Below are 6,000 nucleotides of genomic sequence, written 5' to 3' on the forward strand. Positions count from 1 at the left end.
CTCTCTCATCAAAGTTAAACACTTTTCAAGTGGCACACTGTCTCTCTTAGTTGATTTTAGTTCATTTTAATTGACTCCATTCTTTTAAAATGCTTTGCATTTGAGAGGAGAGCGTCCCACTTTATGAAGCTGTTAAAAAAATTTTTTAATGAAAGTCAGCATAAGTAGAGGGATTAAGCTACAATTTTGACTTCATTTTCCATGCCAAAACAAATATATTTGTTTTGATATTCTAAAGATGGAGAATAAAATGGTTATCTTCGTTATCTCTCAATTTAGTTTTATTACTTCTTGAATGTATAGTGTACAAATTTACAGTAAACTCTCATTTTCTGAGAACAAATATAGAATCGTGGCATCAGGATCTTTATTTTTAACAAGGGTTACATTATTTCAGGAACTCAGTACTTGTTTAAATTTATTTAGGAAATTTCCCTTTTTGTTTCCCCAAAATTCCTGCTTCTAATCTAAATCTACAAAACACTTAGTAAAAAGGTTAAAACCAGTTGCAAATAGTGCTTGCCCACTGATTACTTGGGTATATGTATAAATAACAAAATATATCAATTGCAAATAAACCAGCTTTATTTTTATAAATAGCAATCAGTTCATAATCTGGCTTGTATTTCTAGCAATGTAGTTTTTGAAGGGTTTTTGTTTTTTGTTTTGCAAATTTAAATATATTTACTTTTTAAAAGAAGTAGCTACAATTTTGTCATACTTGTTAAATCAAGAAACGTGATTTCTTTTTAAATTCTGAGAATGGCATGGCTTGCCATCCCTTTAGTTTTGTCCAGCCATTTTCTAAAACCAAAATACTTTTACCTTCCCCCTAGTAAATACTAATAGAAACGTATGAGCAAGGAAGCTTTTGTTGACACTTGGAATGGTTGCCGAGAGACAGTCAAAAGCAGGCAATTATTTTGTTGACAATTGGCACATATATTTGAAATGTTTTCACACAGGAAATTCCTCTCAACTCCAAAACTGTTTGAATATGCCTAGGGAAACCGCAATATCATCCACATCTAGAGTTAACAAATCTTCAGTGAAAAAATAATGTTACCACTAAATGGCAGGAAAACAATTCAGAAAACAGTTTGTTTTTTTATCTAGTGACTAACTGGATTTTTTTTCCAGCCCAAATCTGGTAGTCTTATCTACGTTTTCAGACTTTCTGGTTTGAAACAGCATAGATGAAGCTTGAAGGAAATTTTCATTTTAAAAAAGGAACAATTGATTATAAAAAATGGCAGACACCACTGTTGTGTTGTAAAAATCATAAAAATCTAACCACTATTTAATCCTATACATGTCTACAAGTAAAGTCCATGGTGTATAGTAAAATTTATTTCAAGATAATTGCTGATTTGAGGGGTCCTTGCACTCTGAGCTTGGTTAGTTTCTTGTACACATTTCATTACCTAAACTAGGTAACAGCATCAGTGCTAGCATTTCATTACCTAAGTAATGAAACATCTGCAAGAAAACAACCAACCTCAGAGAGCATCAAAGACCCCTCATTTCAATCCTGAGCTACAAATATTCTCCTTTATTGGTGTGTCAATTTTTCTTAAGGTTTAATAAAATATACCTGCTAGTCTTTGTAGCTGCTTGATCCCCCAGTTTTAAGTTGAACTAGTGTTAGCCATTTACCTGAATTTCTTTTATATGTACAATTGTGTTCTCAGTTGGTTCTGAACAATGGCTTAATGGTACATCAAAATAAAACGATACATTCACAGATCTTTTAAGTAATGATTTTATTCTGTATACATGAGAGTATATATATATATATATTCATATTCTTTCTTTCTAGCCAGGTTTTACCTACGTAAACTAAGTTGTTCTACAGCCCTGATTTAGTTTACGTAGGTAAAACCTGGCTAGAAAGAATATGCACATAAAAGCCTATGAAAAAGGAAAAAAGACACACACACACATACACACATTATATATATATATATATGAATGATGTACAAGAGGGCTAATAGCATGACAAATAACAAAAACACAAGCCAGCAAAGGTAGTGATGAAAGTGCAACAGTTAAAAGTGTTTGTTAAAAGCAAACATTTAATGTAACAAAGTAACCATTCAGAACAGAATAAGCAAATACTTGCTGAAACGGTTTATCCAGCTGCAAGCAATGCCTATTTTCAATCTGGGAGGGTGGGTTGCATCATGTTTGTATTATGTGTGTTTTGTTTGAAATTCCCCATTTGCTATGGTCATTAGGATATTTTTTTCTGACATAATAACCACTAGATGGTGCAAATATACTACTGTAAGGTCTTTGTTACTGTAAAATGCACCATGTTTTACCTTTTGTAAGCTAAATCACCATGTTTAAAGCTTCAGTTTCATGATGTATTAGTTTTTAAGACACCAGAATTATATTTGTATCAAAGTTGGTAGGTACTATGTATGAAATCAAAACACTTGGTATATCCCCACAAAGCCCAAATGTTTATTTCGTATAATTTTTCACTCTTCTTCAAATTTCCAGTAACTTCCCTCCTGATGTTCTTTCTACCAGGAACACAAAGACTGAATGAAATTCATAGAGATTATTATTAATTTGCAGAAAAATATCTGAAAATTATCCACATTTTTATTTAACAACTTTTTCCTGAGACATGGACAGGTGTCAAATAATGTCATCAAAGAAACAGCATCAGTTGTTTAAAGGAATAGAGAAATGGAAGAAAGAAAAATTGATACCGTATGCTTGAAGGACAGCTCTCCTATCTACACTGAAACCTAATACAGTGCCTGCCAAACATGTCATTAAAGTTTCTGCTTCATTTATGCATCACACAATGCTGAACAGTAATGTGGTAAAAGCAACAGACCCCTTTCCTGCTTTTCCATGCTCTAAAACAATAATTTATAAAACTATGCCTTGGAAGGCGTTCCTTTATAAAAAAAATGTCAGTTCCACCAATCAAAGCTAAGCATAACCTTGAAAATAAGACAGACAATTAGCTGATAATAGCTCATCACAGCCCAACTGTATACACAGGCATTTCCTGATTGTCAATTATTAGACTACAATTTCCAAAGCTGCAACTATTTCCCGATATCCATACACATCAATGCCTCTGAAATGTTAGACGTCTGGCTGTCTCATAGTACTTATTAGCAATGGAAAATAATGCAGATTCAAATTTCCAACACTACTGATTTGGGAAAATCTGTTCAGGGTCAGGACTATACAGTATATGATAAATAGGAAGTGATTTCCTATTTGATTGGCATGTATTTATTAAGACAAGACACTGTTTTCACCTTCCAATAACAAATTACCCACCTGTTCAGTACATAGCTTCCCCCAAATGCCTTAAGTCCATCTTTTAAAATCTTTTTTTTCCCAGTCAAACTATATTTCTCAACCTTGGCAACTTGAAGAAGTGTGGACTTCAAATCCCAGGATTCCCCAGCATGCAGGATATAAGGTGTTGGGAGGAGGGGCAGAGCTTTGATTATGCTACTCATGACACCTATCTTGTTTATTTTTTAAGTTCTCCTCTAGAGGCAGAGGATATTTCCTCTGGCTAGAAATCACAGTAGTTAAAATATTTGAGATGAATAAACTTTTAATTTATGCTATATTAGTATTAAATCAAAGTATCTTTTGAAATCATTTGTAACAAATCCAATGGGTGGATTGTGATTTATAGTAGTGGTAAAAGCATTTATTTACAGGAATACTGGGAGTTGAAGCCTACCTATCTTGAACTTGGCAAGGTTGAGAAACTTTTTAAGTTTTCAAAAGTGCAGTTAGTACATCTCTGTCCTGTTGGACAAATATTTCCTAAAGTATTTATTCTTCTAGGAGAGGGGTGAGTGTTAACTTCCTATGGTCCTTATCAGCTAATTTTAAGGGAGAAGTCAGAAAGAAGGATAAAATAAGGAACTTTTAAACTGTATTCCAACACCCAATAAGTCAAACACTAATTGAACTTCCCTGTAAAAGCCAACTTGTTATGCTTCCAGAGGTTAAACATCTCAGTCAAGAGAAAATTGGGAAGGACTTTCTTCCTACTGAAATACCTGGGTGACCATACATGGTTAACCCATCCTCACACTCTCCAGTTGTGTGAAGATTACAACTTTTATTTAACTCAAACAATATGTCCATTAACTCCACTGACTGGAATGATGAATTGGAGCTGAAGCTCTAGACAAGCTTTCTATTTTAAGCATCAGTGTCCTCCTCAGCAGCACCAGACTAATAAAAGAATGAGTTCATACAACATATTAAGTTAAAAGTAAGTGAGCTGTTTATAGTTCGGTTGTTTAATTTAGCAAACCAGTGTTAACTATCCTGTGTTTGAGCAAATGCAATCCTTGTGATCTACTATGTAGATGTGGGGAAATATGACAGATGCTCTAAACTACAACACTAGTTTTATCAAGCTTTAGTAGAGCACTTTATTGTAGTTGTCACCTTACAAGGATTAAGGAAAAGCATCTACAGCAGTATTGCTCAATTTTTGCCACTTGAAGATGTGTGGACTTTAAACTCCCAGAATTCCCATGCTAGCTAGGAAATTCTGGGAGTTGAAGTCCACACATCTTCAAGTGACAAAAATTGAGAAACACTGATCTATGGTATGATATGAAACCCACAATGTAATTGAGTTAAAAGGACTGTCCCTTTGAGTTCTAAAAGAGATAATCTAGTTATTTTGCTTCCGCTAAATCTATTAAAACCTAACGTTTTTTGGTAGACTGAGTTTCCACAGTATTATACATACAAGCTAATTTATATTTGTTGCCTGAAGCAATTTTGTGATTCTGCATATTAGACAAATCCAGAAATTTGATTTCTACAACCGCCCATCTCAACAACTGGCTGTGGGCAGCAGACATCAAACATAAATTTGTATTACTACCATAAATCACAAGGGAGTGTGTTGTGTGAACATAACCACAATTAATCCTTTTTTGTGTATTGGGTATTTGTCTCCATTCCTTCCAATAGCTGCCGGTCTTAACTAAATGTGAATCTATCACTCCTATAGAAGATAAGGTAATAAGGCATGAAGAAAGCAAGTTATTAAGGCCCTTTTATATATTTTATTATTAAAAACTATTTTTTTTTAAATTTGATTTATATGCCGCCCTTCTCCGGAGACTCAGGGCGGCTTACAGTGCGTTAAGCAATAGCCTTCATACTTTTGTATATTTATACAAAGTCAGCTTATTGCCCCCACAAACTGGGTCCTCATTTAACCTACCTTAGAAAGGATGGAAGGCTGAGTCAACCTTGAGCCTTGGAGAGATTCGAACCAGCAGTAAATTGCAGGCAGCTGTGTTAATAACAGGGTGCTTTAAACCACTGTAGTACCAAGGCTCATTTCTGAAGAGTTTGACTAGGAAAGAGCTTCCTTGCACACAGCAAAAGCCAAGACAATAGGATGTTGTCTTTATGGTTCCCACCATTAAGAGCTGCAGTTTCAGCAACAGCTGTAATCTGCATTCTCCATCACCCTCCCTAAATTTATCCCCAGGACTGTCTGTCTATCTAATTCTAAAGCAGTGTTTCTCAACCTTGGAAGCTTGAAGATGGGTGGACTTCAACTCCCAGAATCCCCCAGCCAGCCGGTAAAGCCGGTAGCTGGATTTATCTGCTGGAAAAATGGCTGGTTCGATCCGGACTTGCCATAACTTCGCAAGTCAGGATCGCGTCGCCCGCGAAAGAAGCGTAAAGAGTCTTCTCGATGCGAGACCCCCCCCCATTTCCTGTACACACTTTGTTTCTCTTTCCCTCCCCCTCGGCGACCCCCCCATCCCCGCCTCCGAGGGCTTCACCAACGCTGCCCAGCGAACACCTTTCCAGCCCAATTCGCCTGCAAGCCCACTTCTATTGGTCACTTCAAACCTTTTCCTCAGATTGTCATTTGCAACCCGTAACGTCGATCATGTTTTTCTTTAAAAAAAAAACCCCTCTTTCTCCCTCCGACTCCTCCCGCTTGTCCCCCGCCCGCCCTCT

This window comes from Pantherophis guttatus, chromosome 1, assembly GCF_059756535.1.
Source record: "Pantherophis guttatus breed Tessera chromosome 1, ASM5975653v1, whole genome shotgun sequence".
In the NCBI taxonomy this organism is placed as follows: domain Eukaryota; kingdom Metazoa; phylum Chordata; class Lepidosauria; order Squamata; family Colubridae; genus Pantherophis; species Pantherophis guttatus.